This window comes from Protomyctophum parallelum (assembly GCF_964188405.1).
Source record: "Protomyctophum parallelum genome assembly, chromosome: 9".
Classification (NCBI taxonomy): domain Eukaryota; kingdom Metazoa; phylum Chordata; class Actinopteri; order Myctophiformes; family Myctophidae; genus Protomyctophum; species Protomyctophum parallelum.
Window position 1 is genome coordinate 21,542,434 of NC_139706.1, and position 20,156 is coordinate 21,562,589.

The window sequence follows — 20,156 nt, forward strand, 5'->3', positions numbered from 1 at the left end:
TTAGGCGGGAACCCCTTTTTGGTGTTAGCATTATGTTATGCTTTAGCTATTGAAAAATAGCGGATCTACAAGCTCATAGAGCTTGTAGGTCTGCTATTTCTGAAAAATGGAAGAACCACTGACATAGAAACATAGCTTTGTCAGAAAACTGTCAGGATGTAGAAGATTTGTAGAATCTGATCTCAGGTCAAAATTGGTTAAGGCATGCCATCTATATGCATTTGCTATATTCACACACGCACTCCTTTCAAGGACATTATATCTCACCCACACACTCATTTCAATATCAACAGTGACCCTACTACTACTACAGTGAAGTTCAAGTTGAGTGTCTGTGCTTCTGCGTGCATTGGGCGCACAAATATGTCCAATTGTCCATAATGGACTGAAAATTTGCGACGTGTTGTCAACTAAATAACCACGGCAACGACGGTCATGGCTAATGTCAGTGCATATTGTCACGCCACATGCCCATGGAGATAATCACACCCATGAGTATCTGTTATGTGGAATAGCCTATGGCCATATGGAGATCCCTGATATCAGAGAGGGAAGGAGTGAGTGAGGGCGAGGGGAGGGAGGGAGGAAGAGAGCCTATTTTACCTACACAATGAGAGCCTGTTTCGTACACGAACCTGGATGCTGGAACATTAACACAATGATCAGCATTTCACGCTTCTCAATGTGTTGTCATTACAAACTCTCTGCAATGGTGGGAAATCTGATCAATACATGAGGGTGGGCCCAGGCCGTAGCGTAACGGTCTGGGCACCGGACTGGTGATCCAGTCGCGGTGTGCCGCGGGTTCGACTCCCGGACCCGACACGGCCTTTACCGCATGTCATCCCCCCATCTCTCTCCCGTTTCCTGTCAGCCTACTATCTGTCCCTTAAAAAATCAATAAAAGGCGTAAGCCGCAAAAGAAATATCTTAAAAAAAAAAAAATACATGAGGGTGTGGCTCTCTATTTAATTTTTTTCATTATCAACAGATTCATCTATGTGGGAAATCAGCATAATTTGCAGTGTTTAAGAATTAAAAAGGAAGAGTTTTTAAACTGCTTCTGATTTAATTTCAAGTGGCAAGCTGAAGATTCAATTAGAAGAGTCTATTAAGATACAATGAATTCTTATTGATTGAAACTAGTTACTTTCAAGGTGTGAGTAAAAGTGTAATGAATCACTATGGTAGCACAAACCAGGTTTCAAGGGCTGGGTAGGCCTACATGCAAGACATTAAATTATTTTCTGTGGGTAGATTTACACCTTGGTCTATGAATAGGTATGAAACTTGCTCCAGAAAACAGCCACAACACGTTAAAAGTACTTCGTTTGTTGTACTTACTAGAAAAGAAGGAGGAGCAGCCACGCATATCCATGATAAGTTCTGGGATAGACAATTGCACTAAATACTGTTATTCATGACGGTAGCAGCTGCAGCCTCTACTAGCTGCTGTGCTAAGCTAACTAAGCTATTGCAAAGCATCCAAAATGCTAACCAAAACAAACTGTTGACCAGGGTTGCCATATTTCTTGAATGTGAGAGAAACAAGCAACCAGGTCTATAAAAATGTTAATAGGCCAGATCAAAGTCAGAAATTCAGAAAAAGTCTGAAAATGTGTCTAAAATTAGCAACTATAGGGTTGACTGTCAAACTTCGTTGTCCAATGTTGTTTTAGACAGAGCTGCCATGTCTCACCCTTTGAGTGTGACAGTCACGCAATTTAACCCTTTACCACGCACCACGCCACACATGCCATTTCACATGCATTATAATGATAAATAACAATTTTCTCTGCGGCTCCGCCGCGTAATAACGCACGCTCCTGTGTGCGTCCGCTCAAACGGTAAAATAGCCGATCTGCATGCAGCGCTGATATATGCAGGAGGGTAAAGTAAACAGTGGACCAAAATCGTCAGCAGGGTCCCTGACTGTGTGACGCATGGAAATGAGCCATGCAGAGTTTAACATCGCTTCGAAATATTTTTCATGGAAGACAATATAGCCCCCACAAGTTACAACAAGTGAGTAAGTGACCTGTGACTATCTCTCTTCTATACTGGTGTGTGGCGTCTCTTGCGTGATATGAGGAAGTGGAACGGTGCCATAGCCCGTGCACATTATAGGGACAAAGTCGTGTGTGTGTGTGTGTGTGTGTGTGTGTGTGTGTGTGTGTGAAGTGAAGTGAAGGGGGAGGGGCCGCATCGCGACTTGTTTCTGTTCATAGAGAGAGAGAGCCCACAGATGTGTTTGAACTAAGAAAATGTAAAAATAAGGAATTTTCCCACATTCCAGTTTTCTGACATATTCCCCAATTTCCACTGAGATTATGGGGTGAATGAATGTGGCCAGACCCATCTTCTCTTTCTGTCATAGTGACATTGTCCTGCATCAGATCATGTCCAAATCAGGTTCTCCAATCTCCAGTAGCCTCTTCAGTTTTCTGAAGATTATTTGAGTGCCTTACGGAGCTATGTGTGTGGCTGGCTGGGTCTGAGCACTATGTGTGTGGCTCAATTGCTGGCTGGCTGGGTCTGAGTACTATGTGTGTGGCTGGCTGGCTGGCTGGCTGGGTCTGAGTACTATGTGTGTGGCTTGCTGGCTGGCTGGGTCTGAGCACTATGTGTGTGGCGTGCTGGCTGGCTGGGTCTGAGCACTATGTGTGTGGCTGGCTGGCTGGGTCTGAGCACTATGTGTGTGGCTGGCTGGCTGGCTGGCTGGGTCTGAGCACTATGTGTGTGGCGTGCTAGATGGCTGGGTCTGAGCACTATGTGTGTGGCTGGCTGGCTGGCTGGCTGGGTCTGAGTACTATGTGTGTGGCTTGCTGGCTGGCTGGCTGGGTCTGAGGAGCATAGATAGATAGATAGATAGATAGATAGATAGATAGATAGATATCTTTTTCATTTCTACTTTAAGCATGAGGAGGCTGTCAGTGCAGGGAGAGCAGCTGGCATGGAGGTGAAGACATCAGTGTTAAGGTTAAATATCAACGTTAAAACGGGCCAAATCGACATTAAAAAAGGCCATTTTTTTCCGCCGCCGCCCTTTGGACGGCGTCGAACACATTAAGACTCTAGAGTCTCACTCTTGACATTTTCTGAAATATGGCAGCCCTGTTTTAGAGCAGTGGAACTCAAACATTTTCATGTCAAGGACTTACCAATAGCATACAAATGGAACCAAATAGACCCTGATTTTCAGAGTTAAATTAACACTGATGATAGTGTACTCCCAGAGAATGGTATCAAATGGGGGTCTGTGGCCTAATGCATACTATAGGCTACTAGTGTGTAAACTGTGTTGAATATACTATAGGCCCCTCTTATTTAGCTGCTACAGTATTTATTTACTCTGAGTGAGAAGTAAAATAAAATGATTATAAGCCTTGAAAAATCATTGGTTTAAGAAAGCAGGACTGTCTGTACTACTGTCACTTTGTACCTTTGCATAAATCATATCGGTGCAAAATCTTTGCACAATCCTCACAGAAAAGGCTTGTTTTTATTCCAGTTTAAAAAAATCACTACATCGGTTGCATATCGGTTATCATGATTGTTACCCTCTATCGTATCGGTTATCGTATCGGTCGCAAAATTCCATATCGGTTGTAACATCAACAGGGGAAAGGAACTGGTTGGAATAACGTGTTCCTTCCACACGCTACGTCCAACCGGGGAAACTCCCCCTTGTCAGATGGAAAGAAGAGACTTGGATGCCCATGCATTGAAGGAAGCATGAGTTCAGTCCATTGCTCTCTACCAGGTTGGCGGAGGGAGTGTAGACTAGAGCCCAGGATTACATTAGATGATTGACACTGGGTGAAAAAAACGGGTTACAAAATCGTGGGAAAAACATTATTGAGAGAAAAGAGTTGCAAGCATATTTTGATTATTGCATTTACTATGAAAACGTGAATTTCCTGTTGGTTCGTCACGCCTCCATATATGGACATTCCTCGTGACATCATCAGGGATCTCCATATAATGTTTGGGCATATGCATCACCGGACCTAACATTGCCGCGATTCTGCAACTTCCTCCTTGAGCGTCTCAGAAGGGGGCTCGTACTTGGTGCAGTATACTTGTCAGGTACTGGATCATGGCATGGCAGCTTGTGACCCGCCAGCACAGGAAGGCATCTGTCTAAATAAGGTCATTATTCATCAGCAGATCATTTTGCGCTGGGACGTAGAGGACATCGCCAGGGGCCCTTCCTCATATGTATGGGAATATCAATATATTGGCAAATTGTGACAGTCTCATGATAATCACGACGCAAGTCACACTTGAACCAAGTTGGTACAACACATGGATCTCCATATGTGGAGCTGACTATCACCCGGATCTCCATAAGTGAAGATCACGACACTGACCTCATCAAACCCTGGGTAGCCATACATGGTTTGACATACTAGATCCGCATACTGTATATGGAGCCGGTCAGCAACTCTACATGTGACCTCACGGACACCAGATAAATAGTTTAACTCCTGCTTCTCGACTGTGCCGTAATAAGAAGCTCTGTTGTTTCAGCGCGACCTCACCCTTTAGGGCAAGGTTGCTTCTCGCCCTCAGGGTGTCTTACTGGTGAGAGTATAGTTATAGTTAATCCCAATTATTTTGACCAGGACAATTATTTTTCATATTGTCCCATCCATATACTGTACAAGATATTATGCCTCAAGACATATGCATAGTGACAGGTAATGACTGGCTGCCATGGCAACAGGAATTGTGGTCCACAGGTTAGTGTAAATGCCATGGAAATAAAGTAGCACACTAAATTGCTTTTCTCCTCTCTGACATTATTTTGGGCAGTGAAAATGCAGCGTCTTCAAAGTCTGGCTGATTTCAAAGAGGCCTTTTACTGCTGGGCCGTTATCGGCGTTAACGTGCTGCGTTAACGCGAGACTCTTATCGTGCGGTAAAGAAATATCGCCGTTAATCTATTCTCAAAGTTGGGTCCCCTATGGTTGGATGAAGAAAGAAGTCCGCACACAGGCTCTGCTCCAGTGGTGTTTTGTTTTATTTAAAACACCATTAGTTAAGGCACACAACGTTTCGGCCGTGAACGGCCTTCATCAGGTGATAATAGTTAGTATGTGACACCTCCCTTTTATCCAAGTCGTCACATCACATGACTGATGTTGACTGGGTAGGTGATTTACAAACACCAATAAGTGACATGACAATAAATATGAATAACCACCACAGCAAGCAAGTTTACAATAAGGCAACACAGTTTCAAAAGAACAATTTCAAGAAAACTTGCTGGTTTTCTTGAAATTGTCCCCTATGGTTGGGTCTGGGAGCTGGGTCTGCATAGAGGCCAGCCGTGTGTGTGTGTGTGTGTGTGTGTGTGTGTGTGTGTGTGTGTGTGTGTGTGAGAGAGAGAGAGAGAGACTATGAGAGGAGGCGGAGCACTGCAAAGCCACGGAGTGCACTCTGTGGAGGGGAGTCGGGACGGTAAACAGCAACATGTTAGTTCTACTTACTAGATAAGAAAGAGGTAGCGATGGAGCCATAAGTCTATATCCATAAGTTCTGGTTATGAGTTTACAACTTTAGTGTATCATTGATTTGAATTGGTGAAAATCTAACCTCAGTTGCAGCATAACAATGAGGGGAAGGCTGCTACAAGGAGACCATCTATCTGTGTCAACAAACGGCAGGGGAAATTATACATCCTGACCTTCCTTGAATCCTTATGCTTTTGTCTGAGACTCCTTTCCAAGTCTTGTTACTCTGAGATTAAGCTGAATGCAGATGAATGTGGCTTTATTCAACAGTAGGAAAGTACCTGCTTAAACCACTGTTACAGAAAAAAATAGGGCTTTTCATATATTTCATGGAAAAAAAATAGTTTTAAGTTACATTTTATGTACATTCTATGTACATTTTGCATAAAATGTAATTTAAAACTAATTTAAAATGTATTTATTGGTTCTGATCTGTTATTACAAAAAGTAGCAATTAAAGGTATCATTTATAAGCTACTTGTAACACTCAATTTGGCAATCTTTCTCTTGACGTTGTTGGCTCAAACTGACAATATAGGCCAGAAACGTCCTCCTCATTTTGCCTTTTTCTTCATGTTAGTGTAACAGTTAGATGTGGTGGAGTGAAAGTGACAAGTGTCCTAAAGTAGTTCTTTCTCAAATTAGTCTTGAACCAAATCCAATCGAGCGTCCTCCCAAAAGGCTGCCTGCCAATGCCAAGTCCATTATTCGACTAATAAGACCAAAATAATTGTGTGTGCAGTATTCAAAGAGAGATTGTTATCTCCGCAGACAACAGCACTTAATGTAAAGGCAGTAGTGATCACGGAGAATGCAGAATCTCCTCTGGAGTGTGAAACTGTTGCTAATGATAATCCAACTCAGTTGGATTGAAACTGTTGCTAATGATAATCCAACTCAGTTGGATTGTCATTAGCAGCAGTTTCACACTCCAGAGGTGATTCTGCATTCGGCCAAATGACACTGTTACGGCTTACGGGTGATTTAGACTCTAGCTGTGTGCCAGTGTTATGCACCAAAGATAGTAGATCTACAATATTGCATGCATTGTGAGCTCATAGATCCGTTGTTTTTGGTGTGGCATGGTGTGCAACCCAGTATAACTCAAAATCAAAACCATTGAAGTGATTGTGTCATTTGTGGAGGCCTCTGCACAGACCCTCTGCAGAGCTCTGCACTCTCCACACAAACACCCGCAACAACAACAACGTGGGACACACTGCAAAGATCAATTCACCAAACTTCTTAAATCCAACAACACCAAAGAGGCAACAAACATCATACTTAGAGCCCTGCATGCGTGGCAGGTTAAAACTAACAAGTTGGCTCCCGACATGAGTGGCATGTTAAAACTAACATGTCGCTCCTGACATGTGTGGCAGGTTAAAACTAACATGTCGCTCCTGACATGCGTGGCAGGTTAAAACTAGCCCGTGGCTTACTGTGTGGTTTGGTTTAGGGTTAGGGTTTTGAGTAGACTAATGCCTATCGGACAAATTGCCTCCAACAGGCCATGTACTTATATCAGTCCAGTTAATATTCACGCAGCAATACTAATATGACAAGCTGGCTTATATGATGGTATAACTTGCTTAAGGAAATTACACCGGAGAGAATAATTACACCCACGAGTCAGCCCAGCTGACATCAGTCATGTCAAAACATGACTATTGTAACTCCCTCCTTACTGGCCTGCCAGCATGTGCACTTAATTGATCCAAAATGCCGCAGCTTGCCTGGTTTTCAACCAGCAAAGATTCTCACATGTCACTCCCGCTCCCTCCATTGGCTCCCAGTCACTGCCCGCACAGAGTACAAAACTCTGATGCTGGCATTCAAAGCAACCAAATGTGATCTATCTTGCAAGTCTGATCAAACCCTACAAACCTTCCCGTGCACTCAGATCAGCCGACCTTCGCTAAAAAAGCAGTGACAGCGCTCCACACGTCCCAAACTCTTCTCCCTTCTGGCTCCAAAACTATGGAATGCACTTCCCATTGCAATCAGAACTGCAGACTCACTTCCAATCTTCCACCGTAGTCTGAAAACTCACCTCTTCAGACTCCATCTTAGCCCATAGCACTTGCCTTATAGTAGTACTTGCCCTAGTCTCGATATCAGTGCATAGGCTCAACTTATGTAACTTAAATAGCACTTTATGTAGACATAACACTATAGTGTATAGCTTCATTAGATACATATTCCACTGTTAGTTTCTTAACCCATTCTGACCGGAGATCAGATTCTAAAAATGTCTGTTTGAAAATGACAGTTTTCTGAAAAAGCTATGTTTCTGTCAGTCGTTCTTCGATTTAAAAAAATAGCAGATGTACAAGCTCATAGCGCGCCACCGAGTGGCGCGCTATGAGCTTGTAGATCTGCTATTTTTCAATAGCTAAAGCATAACATAATGCTAACACCAAAAGGGGTTCCCGCCCAAAATGGGTTAAGCTTACGTATGATTCATGATGACTATGTTTATGTATTTGTTTTTTGTTCTTGCTTACTGTAAATTGCTCTGGATTAAGAGCATCTGCTAAATGCTTAAATTGTAAATTGTAAGAGAGACTGCAATATTGTTTCTTGTGAGGTAAGAAAAGTACAGTACAATGATACCATGTCAGACAACCTTTCTCTTGACCAAAGGTAGGGCAGAAGCCCTGCGGGTGTGATCTATGGCAGCCTGCCTTGCTCATTTTCTCCCTCTCATTTATCACTGTCACCTATGCAGCTGACAAGCACTACTGTGACTATGGATCACCTTAGACAGTCAGATGTTGCATTGCCAAAGTCACGCTGTGAACACGTGCACACAGAGTGAACAGCAAGTACATTCTGACTGCTGCAAAGGAAAGGAAACAAGCCAAAGAGGAAATTGCATCCAAGTGATGCACACAAGAGCAAAATTAGATTATACCAACGATGAGTGCGCTATTGTCAGAGATGGGAAGTTTCACTTTGGTCACAGAGATGGGCAAATTGATTTAATAATTTCACAGTTTTGCTGCTCATATTCAACAATCGACTTTATTTGTTATGCTCTGAACCAGGAGTTGTCGCATGTGTACTTGTAAGATCAAATACTTTGAGAGAGTGACTCCCTGGTGTCTCATGGTCCTTTGTCTATGAATAGTAGTGAGGTGCTGAAATTCATACTTTGTTGGTTAACCTTGAGAGTTGGTCTCCTGTGTCCAATTCATCAATTGATCAAGCACTCAATGTGATCATGTATCTTATTGAACTGTTCTTGTCACAGCATAACAAATGGCCCAGACAAACATAATAGCATGACTAGCACTTATTTAAAACAGCACAGCAAAAATACCCTACTTTGTTTGAACTTGTAATAAAAGTATTATTATTATTATTATTGAAATAATTCATAAAGGTACTACATCCAAAAAAAGTATAAATGGCGGTCAAAGTACTCACATTTCCATTTCTTTATTGGCACACACCAAAAAGGAACGCTTACGCGAATTACGTCATATGTGTCTGAGGCTAGCAAATCTGTATTTTTGTTAAATTCCCACTGACAATGAAAGGATCATTTCCGTCATATGCTTGTGTTTGAGCAAATCGACATGTTACGTCATGATGCTATACGATAAGAGCGCCCCTCACTTAATTCACACGGGTGTGATTTATTAATTTTTTTCAGGTTTTTATTCGGTTCTATTTGTTTGGTTTTTTTGTTTGTTTTTTCGTTAACAAAAATAACCATGGTCCAGAATTCTACAAATGCAATGAAGGGGGGAAAATTCCAGACAGTGTTGTTGGCTTAAATGCAATGAAGCCAGGATGGCCAGGAAAAGACAACATTGTTATATGATAAGCAACATCCCAGATGAGTCTGAAATAGGGATGGGAATTATTGATTCATTACAGGGCCAGGCAATGGCATGAAATGAAAAGTGCACTGTCTTGTCTGTCACATCACATGCAAAAGTAGAGATGTGTCTGTGCCTACCAAGGTGGGGGGGACTTTTTTTAACCGGCCCACATGTGTGTTCCTCGGCCACGCACACACGCAGACGGCATTACATTCACAGACAACCAGCCAATGATAGAACCGCAGGATTTTCAATGAATTTCTAACTGTTAAGTTTAATTGATACATTTCTTAACTGTGATTTATCGATTAACTATTAACAGACTACCATCCCTGTCTGAAATCTAGCATCATTGATGTATTGCCCGGTTTGTTTCAGTGGGACACTGACTGTAAATTATGTTCTTTATAGCCTACTTGGCCCTGCTATGTAACGGCATGTAATTCTCACATAGACGTTAAAATGCAAGGGGTTTGCCTTGAAATGTGGTGGGCTAAATTGAAACACACAAGTTAAAGTGCCATGGGAAAAGAAAGAACATCGCTAACAGTACATAAGAGAACGTAATCAGCTGCTTTCCGTCCCAGTGGCGGGAAAAACATCCAAGGATCAAGGCCACCCGACTCTCTGCAGCCCAGAACACTCAACCTTGGAGAAGGTCTCTCCCGATACAGTAACAGTGTGAGTGGAGCAGCTCAGAAAAGAGGAGAGGCATAATACCTGACTCCCATTAGGATGCTGTGTCAAACACACCAGCTAGGGACATTGTTAGTGTGCCCTTGAGCCGATCAGTCTACCTGTAACTCCACCAGCTACCAGATAGATATCGCCATATTATGCTAAACATTATCTATAGGGGTGCTGCGTATAAAATTAAGTACTGTATCGGTTTTAAGCTGTGTGCCTGTTGAGTGTACAGTATGTATGCATTCATGCATGTGACGTCCACATGCGCACATACTGTGTACAATGTGTGTGTGTGTGTGTGTGTGTGTGTGTGTGTGTGTGTGTGTGTGTGTGTGTGTGTGTGTGTGTGTGTGTGTGTGTGTGTGTGTGTGTGGTGTGCGCGTGTGCGCGAGCATGCAGCCAAGACAGAGATAATCGGCTAAATGAAATGGGACCGATGCATAGCATGGTAGCACCCACCACTACCCCCATACACTCCCTGGAAATGGGGATTAAGGACTATAGTGACTGTCACACTGTGAGGCAGAGAGCAGCTCTGATAATTACCCTTCAAAATAATAATTTGGGACCCCAGAAAGCAATGTCACACAGACCTGAGCGACGGTCTGACTGTGTACAATATGTTCTCTCAAAACACCAAGAGGAATTGCAGGGCACTGGTCTATTCATTTATCATGCATTACTTATCCTATTAACATTCAGACTGTAAATCCATTCACTGGCTAAATTGAGATGAACTCATAGAATGACGGGTGTTGTATTACGTTTCTGCCAGTGGAAAAACGGGGGGCCTGCAATTGTTAAAACATTAAGAAGAGGGGGTTCGGGGGAATCAGCACATGGGTTATAATCAATCATTCTTGACAGAACCGCACGTCATTGGGAGCAGTTAGAAAACATCTAGCCATAATTTGATCAGGTCCCTAGCTGCTACAACCCTTGGATTCCCTGAGTGGAGCCAATACAACAGATTAGGTGACAGATTCAATACACTAATTTGAACCACAAGGTGGTGCCAAAATAATAGTCTCTCTCTCTCTCTCTCTCTCTCTCTCTCTCTCTCTCTCTCTCTCTCTCTCTCTCTCTCTCTCTCTCTCTCTCTCTCTCTCTCTCTCTGCAACCTTATGCTTTCTCTCCATGTCTCTCTTCAGTCTATATAAAGCTATTTTTTTTAAATGGTATAGCCATGTAAAAGTTCAAGAAGTATTAATCAGCACTTAATGCAGCCTCAATCAATCAGTCACTCACACTCAATTTATGCTTGATGTCAATCACTTCATTTAAATGGCTCAGTGAATCATTCAGATTGGAAAAAGTTGATGTTCTGTTTAGCAGTGCATGGGTCCTCTTAGCCCCTTTCGGGACCCTACATAAAGCTTTTCTGAAATTTTGATGAGTTTTATGTTGGGTCCCTGGTCATAACTATATTTTCGTATGGGAATTCCGGAACGCGGAAGTAAAAATGCTCTCTAAGATTGAATCTGCGCCGTGTGACGGTCTTTTTTTGCTTGAGTTATTCTGAATTCGGGAACTTTAAGTACCTGTACATCCCGCTGCGAATATCTCCTGTGGCGCGGAAGCCGTTAAGTATTTTTAATCTTTGTTTGACTGATTTGGTCGCTTTATTTCTTCTTGTTTGTTTACCGTTTATTGTACCGCCTCCCGGTGTGCGGTTGGCTTGTGCGGCTACGTCCCTGCCTCTGATCTGCTCTGTCATAGCTATAGCGCCACTAGCTAGCCAGATAGGCGGTACAATGAGGTGTCAATAAACAAGGAAGGAAGAGAAGAATCAAAGCGACCAAATCGGTCAAACAAAGATTAAAAATACTTAACGGCTTCCGCGCCACAGGAGATATTCGCAGCGGCATGTATGGGTACTTATACTAAACATATTCAGAAACGCTCACACGAAAAAATGTCGTCAAAGAGCGCAGTCAGGCGCTAAACATGTTGTTTATGTTTAAGAATGGCTGCGCACCAGGTGGCATGGTAGTGGTGCAACAGGACCCAATGCACTGGGTCGAACAAATGTCAGAAACTTCAGTAGCATTGGGTTCTGCTTGGAGGGCTAGGGTCCTCTGAGTCCTCAGCAATGACACAGTGAACCTTACCCAATTGTGGATTAAACGATTAAAACAGATTAACAGCATTTTATCTTCAACAACCAAAATGTAGTCTGAACCTTCTGGTATGTGAAAGGTATCATAGCTACTTAAACTGACTTGTCTGTGTGCCATTTAATGAGAAGCGATAATGAAATGGGGCGACTCACTGATGCAACACAGGCTAAAACATGCTGATCGACTGAATGGAAAATCTGCACATTCACTATCCATTCCTGACACTTTGCTATGCATCAGGTGTGTCGAAAGCATCGTTTAGTTGTAGCCATAGCCTATAGGCTTACTCTTTTAACCCCAAAATGACTTACCTATTTCAGAGGCTTATTGCTGCTTTTCTTTTCCCGTCTCTTGAGAAAATACAATCTCTAGTTTGGCACAGGTTGCGTCAGGGTGCGCGGAGAAAAACCACCGAGAGGCGAGCCAAATTCGATGTTCCCGTGTATAGTTCACTGGAGCAATTGTTTCGCACTTCCTTGCACCTCAACGCCGATAGTGAAGCAGGCTAAAATCATTGTCCTCGGCAGTCCACTTTCACCTTATTCCATCCGGTTTGTTTTTTTCTGATACGGATATAGGACATTATAGCGCGCTCTCGTGAAATATCCGCATCCAAATAGTTGGGTAATATAATATCCGTCCGTCCCTGTGGAGGAAAATGATGATTTCACCATCCGAGAGTTCAATGCTGTTCTATATCGGTCCTTAATTGAGTTCAAATCTAAAGAGCACCAGAACGTTTGAATAAGTGCATTTTTCTCATTGTAGGCTACAGAATTATCCCCCTCACCCCTGCATCCCACTGACTGAACATAGAAATAGATCGGAACGCAAAGCATTAAAGATATCGTCCGTGATTCTCCGTTCTCTCTGTGTGCCAGTCCAAATAAGACAAGAGCCCGGAAAATACAGCAGTATTAATATTTGACGCGTCTCTATACGGTCAGAGTCAGACTCTCCAATCCATCCAGATCCATGTGTAGGCTACTGCGGTCCGGGACCCGGTAAGAAGATGCAGATCAGAGTCAGACTGAGACGTCTTCTCTGGCACTCTCACACTCACACTCACCACGGCAGATGAGATGCTGAAATGAACAAGCTGACTGTGTAGCGGCCGGTGCATCAAAAACTAAAAAAAACTAAAACTCACAGGCTACTTTTTGTTATTATGGGGTAGGTTACAAGTAACCTCCGCACAGTCTTATAAGTTTAAACTGAAGCACAGGCGATTGATTAAAACATAATGGCATTAACACAAGGGTAATTAAGCCTTCTGATTTAAAGGACCACTTCACCACTTTTCAACTTCTCTTCCTATAATTGGTCCTCCTAACTAATGTTCATGATAAAATACCAAAAAAAATTTAATAAAATAAAATCAGTCTTTATCTCATACAGGAAGGCTGTGGGCAGTTCAGAAACCCGTCCACCAGTGACATCATCGATGGTGAATCCAAGCCAATAGAGCACCGAAGTCTGACGTCACTTTCAGGTCACTTTCAGTAGAGGGCGTCAGTCCCCAGGTTCATGTATTTTTTTAGTTGCATTGAAATCGCCATAGGAGGATTTTTAGATCGCTTTATATAAGAACTGTGTTTGAACAATAAACATGTCATCCCGGCCGCTTCACTCATATGGATATGAAGAATCAACTGACTGAGAGAAAACGCTAATGTTACTGCTGCTGAATTAGTTAGATTTTCTCTAGAAGCAGACTGTATCATATATGAGTGACTGACTGTTGCAAACGATACAGAGACACCTCCCTGACAATAACGCCGAGACAGCTTGTTTATTTTTGGACCACAACGCTTATAGTAGACGATATTAAGATCAGCCCATGTTATTCTCCATAGAGAAATTACTTCAGCGAACCAGGGGAATGGAAGGGATGAGCGAGTTACGTCAGGACTTCGGTGCTCTATAGAAACGGCAGGCTTTCTTTTCCTGGAAAGTTGCAATGCAAAAGTTGAAGCCATATCGTTCTCACGATAATACAAATCTTGTTTAAAAAAATTCTGCCTAATGATGTCACTGGAGGACGGGTGTCCGAACTGCCCAAAGCCCTCCTATGAGACACAGACTGAGTAGGAAAAAATGGTGGTGTTTTATCATGAACATTAGTGAGGACTAATTATATGAATAGATGTTGAAAAGTGGTGAAGTGGTCCTTTAAATGCAAGGTTAAGGTCAAAACAAAATAAATAAATAAACATAAAAAATCACACCTGTGTGAAGTGAAACGCCATTAACAATAAAGAGACAATATGACGTAAAGAGTTACATTATGAGTAAATTTTCCCTTTTTTGTCAATGGCGTTTACAAAACAAACATTGAACTAAACATTAAACCTGTGTATAGGAGGGGCTATAGCGCCCCTCAAAAATAAAGATGTCGAGTGCTCACAGACGCACTTCCATAGGTTTGTAAAGGGCATCACAGTCTAAGATTTAGGAAAAAGCCCCCCTCCCCCTACCCCAACCATCCCTGGAACCACTAGAGATCAGCTCCTTTGACCTTCTCTCAAATCAACAAACAGCCTAGTCTTGCTTTGCACCTTGACAACATAATGAGGGGATTGGTGAAAAGGCCATATAGGCTATACTTGCCATTCCGTTTGACTGCATGGTTGTTATATTTAATTGAAGCGTTTCTTTGCAGTTGTCTACATGTATACGGTGCTTCCTCAAGTCTACACACTCTACAGTTTGATCAAACATTTATATTTGGCCTAATTTGATTATTTGTAGATGGAACAATTCTGTATATGACATGACATGCTAGTGGATTTAAAGTGGCATGGATTCTATGCAGCCCTGGTTATGTCTAACAGTTTAAATGACTGAACTTAAGTGACATTTTGTCATGAACTGTGTACTGTACCCCCATGACTGCATGGATCTGTTCAGCTCCAACAAAGTGATCAAGTTTGCAGACGACATCGGCATCGCACAGTCATAGTCATAGGCTTGATCACAGACGATGATAAATCAGCCTACAGGAGAGAAGTGAATATAACCTGGCTGGCAGAATGGTGCCAGGAGAACAACCTGGCTCTCAACGTTGACAAAACAAAAGAGCTGATCTTCGACTACAGGAGGCCTCCCAGAGACCACTCTCCCATCCAGATTGGGGGTGGGAGTTCAAATTCCTGATGGTGCACATCACTGAGGATCTCACCTGGGCAGTACAGACAGAGCGGGTGGTGAAGAAAGCACAACAATTTGCCTCTACTTCCTGAGGAGACTTAAGAAAGCTGGCATGGGCCCACAAGTCCTAAAAGCTTTCTACAGTACAGAGGCACCACAGAGAGCACCCTGACTGGCTGCTTCACTGCCTGGTATGGCAGCTGCACCGACCTCAAGCGCAACGCAATACAGAGGGCTGTGTGGACGTCGGGCAGCCGAACGCATCAGCGGATGTGATCTCTCCCCCATCGAAGCCCTGTACGACGATCGTTGTGTCAGCAAAGCTCGTAGAATTATGAAGGACCCAAGCCATCCCAACTTTTTGAGATGCTGCCACATGGAAAACATTTTCGCAGTCTCAAAGCCACTGGAAACAGATTGCAAAAAAGCTTATTCCCCCGAACAATCAGATACATGAACGAACTGATAAGAACCAAAGCGAAACCGGGCAAAGGAAAATGCTACCCCCCCCCCCCCCCCTGCCCTCCTCTTGCACTATCATGATCAATTTTTGCACCCTTCTAAACTAACTTTGCTGTGGAACATAATAGCCTCAATTGCACCTTCTTAAACTAAATTGTGTTACGGAACATAACCTACTGTGAAGCTGTTCACAAAAAGTTTACCTAACTTTGCTACTACAGGGAAAACATGCACATATACGTGTACATTATGTGTACACTTATTGCTCTTTCTTGCACTCTTTATTCTTGTTTGCTGTGCTTGCTGTGGTTTTGTTGTTTTGAATATTATGCTATCTATGTTTCCTGTCTGCTCTAATGTTTGTTACCTGCCTTGTCTACAGTAAACTTGTGATTAGTCTTTGTATTTCACCTGTGTCCTGTTTAGTGTCAGTCTGTCGTGTGTTGATTATGTTGCAGTTGCACTTGTGTCTAGTCTATTTAAACTTCCCTGTGTTCCCTTGCCAGTTTATAGTTGTCAGTGTCCTGCCCTTGCCCTGTCCAGTTGTCAATATATCATCATTGAACTTTATCTGCCTGCCTGCCTTCTGTGGTCATCTGCTTCTGCATTTGGTCCAACACATGTTTCACTGTGACACATTTATTTGCATCAGTGCTCATATGAACTGTAATTTGACATAAGTAAAGGCCCAAGGGTGTTTCTTTACATTGGCCTTCTAGTAATATGTAGATTGTGAATGTCAAGGACAACTCACACAACTGAAGGCTATGGAGCATGTTGAAGTCTCATCCAATAACATGAGATGCAGGCAAATTACTCTGTGGTGAGAATCGTGTCATAAGTGGATGGGAGGACAATGGGTTCAGGGATGCTTTTCCCCTTGATAGTGGCCTGGATTGTATTATTTAGAACATTCCCCCATTAAGTAACCTATGGAACAATAACCAATAATGTACAGTATAAATGTTATGTTGTGCACAGTATATAGGCACATATTCCATTAGCTGCAGCTGCATTATCACAAATATATTTTTCAAATGATGTGATCAGAAAACAACCACTATTCGTGTGAAACAAAATCAGTAGGAGTCAATCAAGTGCTAACCACCATTCCCATTCCAAATATGAGGGCAGAAATGGAAAAGCAATGAGGTATTTGGATCTAATGTTGGGGAGCATAACATTGTTGATAGTTTATAATAATTTTGCACATGCCCTCAGGGACAAATACTGAATATAATTATTTCATTGTCCATAGCTTCTATTCTCAGAACTCATTAGCTAAATCACTATTTCTTTCATGGGATGATCTGTATCATCCCATGATCTGTGAAATCAGTGAATGATCCTTTATTACAGTTGTCCACATTTTCCATGGATGAAGTTGAATCTTTTATGTACTGCCATTATTCCCTCTTATTATAAAGACCATGTTGATCAAAATGGGACACATGTACTTGGTGGTGAGATTAAGGCCTGGGCTACACCTACAGTATTATGGATCATTTGCAAAACCCACATTTGTTGTGCGTTTTGATAAATAAGTGAAGATTTTCCAAAATATCCGGATCAGTGGATCTGTGTAGTCATGCAAAACGGAGCTTTTGAGAAACTACGTCACCGCTTATTAGCGCATATAATTCTTACTATAATTTGGTGAGAAATGCAGCTAATGCCATTGCACAGTACACCAACAACAAGTCTATGCGTCGTATGTGCATAGCCGCATGTGAAACTATTCATCGTGCCGTATTTTGCTCTCGGTTTCATAGTCATGGGGAGAGAGGGTGCAGAGAGAGAGAGGTGTGAATGCAATCGCATCAAATTGTGTGGTTGGTGAGAAGAAAGTATATACTGTACAGTGGGCAATTTATTTTCACAATTTAGGTGGATTTTAAAATGCGGTACTTATTCCTTCATTAAAAAATATGATAGGCCTATGTATTTGGCACCTCATATGTGTAAATATAAAATCAAATATAATATAGCTTACAATTGAAACCTGCAGTGATTTTCTCCTGTGTTCATTTTCTCCTGTGTTCAATATGCGTTTTGTGGCAACCCAGGGGAGATTAGGTACAGATTCACAATAAAATAAGAGGCTCAGAGTCAGCTTCAACATAAACTTAAAGTGTCTTTTATTTAAAGGGTCCGGGAAAAGGGAAATGGGGCAAAACATCAACAAAGGGTCCTCTTCTCAGGGGCTTAGGCTTCTAGTTACTTGCCGTCCTGTGGGTAGAGCAGAGAGAGAGCCAGTGACTAGTTTAGTTGGGGGAGAGTGCTGTAGGCTCTCCAGTTCAGTTGGCCTAAGAGGGAGGGAGAGAGAACAAGACCAGGTGAGCCACAGTACACGCACAGCACATCCAAGTGGGTCCAAAGGTTTGATTTAGTCTTGTACTCACTTGAGAGATCTCCCTCATCCAAGCCTCCTCATGAACAGAGATTCCTCCTTTCTCACTCCTCCATTAGTTCACACTGACTCACCAGACAGCTTGGGCGTCGGCTCTTTAACAGCTTCTGGTGATTGCCTTACTGGCTGCAGGTGCGTCCATGTCCAGACTCCCATTGGCTGCAATATCTGTACAGGGTGATATACTCCCTCTATCACCTCCCCCAGCCTCATTCTGTGGGGAATAGGCCTGGCTGTTTCCCCTGGTTTGCCACACACCCCCCCTTCTAGCTCCAGGCAGAGGCCAGGAGCGTCAACAAACCAACAGCTCTCATCTCTCCTGGACAGGGCATCTGCGTTTCCATGGGCCTTGCCCGACCTGTGCTCAACTGTAAAATTAAAATTCTGCAAATCCAAAAACCATCTCGTCACTCTTGCATTACTGTCCTTAGCTGTCGACATCCACTTTAATGGTGCATGGTCAGTCACCAGTGTAAACTTCCGGCCCAGTAGGTAATAGCGTAATTTGTGTAGAGCCCATTTGATTGCTAAACACTCTTTCTCTACAGTGGAATAATTCAGTTCATGTTTCTGCAACTTACGACTTATATAGACCACTGGGTGTTCCTCTCCATCCTGGCCTTGAGATAGTACCGCTCCAACGCCTGTTCCTGAGGCGTCTGCATGCACAACGAAGGGTATTTTAAAGTTAGGTGTCCTCAAAACCGGCCCTGTGCATAGGGCTTTCTGGAGGGTGGCGAATGCTTCCTCTGCCTCGGCCGTCCAGACCACATGATTCGGGAGGCTTTTCCTGGTCATCTCATTTAGCGGTACTGCAATTGTAGCAAAGTGGGGAATGAAACATTGATAATAGCCAATAAGGCCCAAAAATGTTTTTACCTGGCGCTTAGTGGAGGGTTTAGGCCAGATTTTTACCGCCTCCACTTTCCGGAGTTGTGGTTTCACATCGCCTCTTCCTATAGTGTAACCCAGGTACTGGGTCTCCTCTAGGCCCAGGTGGCACTTCTTGGGGTTGGCTGTCAGACCCGCCTGCCGCAGGGCCCCCAGGACAGCTCTCAAGTGTCCTAGATGGGAAGTCCAATCACTGCTGTAAATTATTATATCATCAATGTAGGATGCCGAGTACTCACGATGGGGTCTGAGGATTCTGTCCATCATGCGCTGGAACGTGGCAGGCGCTCCATGGACCCCGAAGGGCAGGACCCGGTAGTGGTATAGTCCATCCGGGGTGGAAAAGGCTGTCTTCTCCCTGGCCGCCTCAGTGAGGGGCACCTGCCAGTAACCTTTAGTGAGGTCAAGGGTCGATATGAAGCGGGCTGGGCCTAACCGTTCAACAAGCTCATCGACCCTGGGCATAGGATAAGCATCAAAATTGGAGATCTCATTTAATTTTCTAAAATCATTGCAGAACCTCTCAGTGCCATCTGGCTTGGGAATTAAAACAATAGGGCTTGACCAGGCACTCTGCGATTCCTCAATCACCCCCAAGTCCAACATCTTTTTGACCTCGGTTCTGATGGTTTCCCTCTTAGCCTCAGGGATACGATACGGGCGGAGCCTCACCTTCTTTCCTGGCTCAGTGACTATATCATGTTGTATCACATCAGTGCGCCCTGGCAGGTCGGAGAACACATCTTTAAACTGGCTGGTCAACTCTATGAGATCCTGACGGTGGGTCGGGGCCAATTGGGGGCCTAGAGGCACCTGTGAGGGGTCAGAGACTGGGGCTTCTGCCATGAATGAGGTTATCGGAACACAATCAGGGGGGTGCCACTTTTTTAGGAGATTCACATGATAGATTTGACAGGACTTTCTCCTTCCGGGTTGTCTCACCTTGTAGTTGACCTCACTGACCCTTTTGACCACCTCATAGGGCCCGTGCCACTTGGCGAGGAACTTGCACTCGGCCGTTGGGACAAGGACGAGGACACGTTCCCCAGGCTCGAATTCCCGTATTTGGGCATTCCGGTTGTAG

At 43.3% G+C, this 20,156-nt stretch overlaps 1 protein-coding gene across 3 annotated transcripts in view; it reads right to left on the reverse strand.

The window, feature by feature from the left end:
- grik4 (glutamate receptor, ionotropic, kainate 4) overlaps positions 1–12,695 on the reverse strand; it is a 233,162-nt gene extending 220,467 nt beyond the window's left edge. For all 3 annotated transcript variants that reach the window (XM_083772591.1, XM_083772590.1, XM_083772589.1), the window contains exon 1: positions 12,471–12,695. The gene's annotated coding sequence lies outside the window, so the exon portion shown is untranslated. The remainder of the gene's footprint in view (positions 1–12,470) is intronic.
- Positions 12,696–20,156: the final 7,461 nt, after the last annotated feature.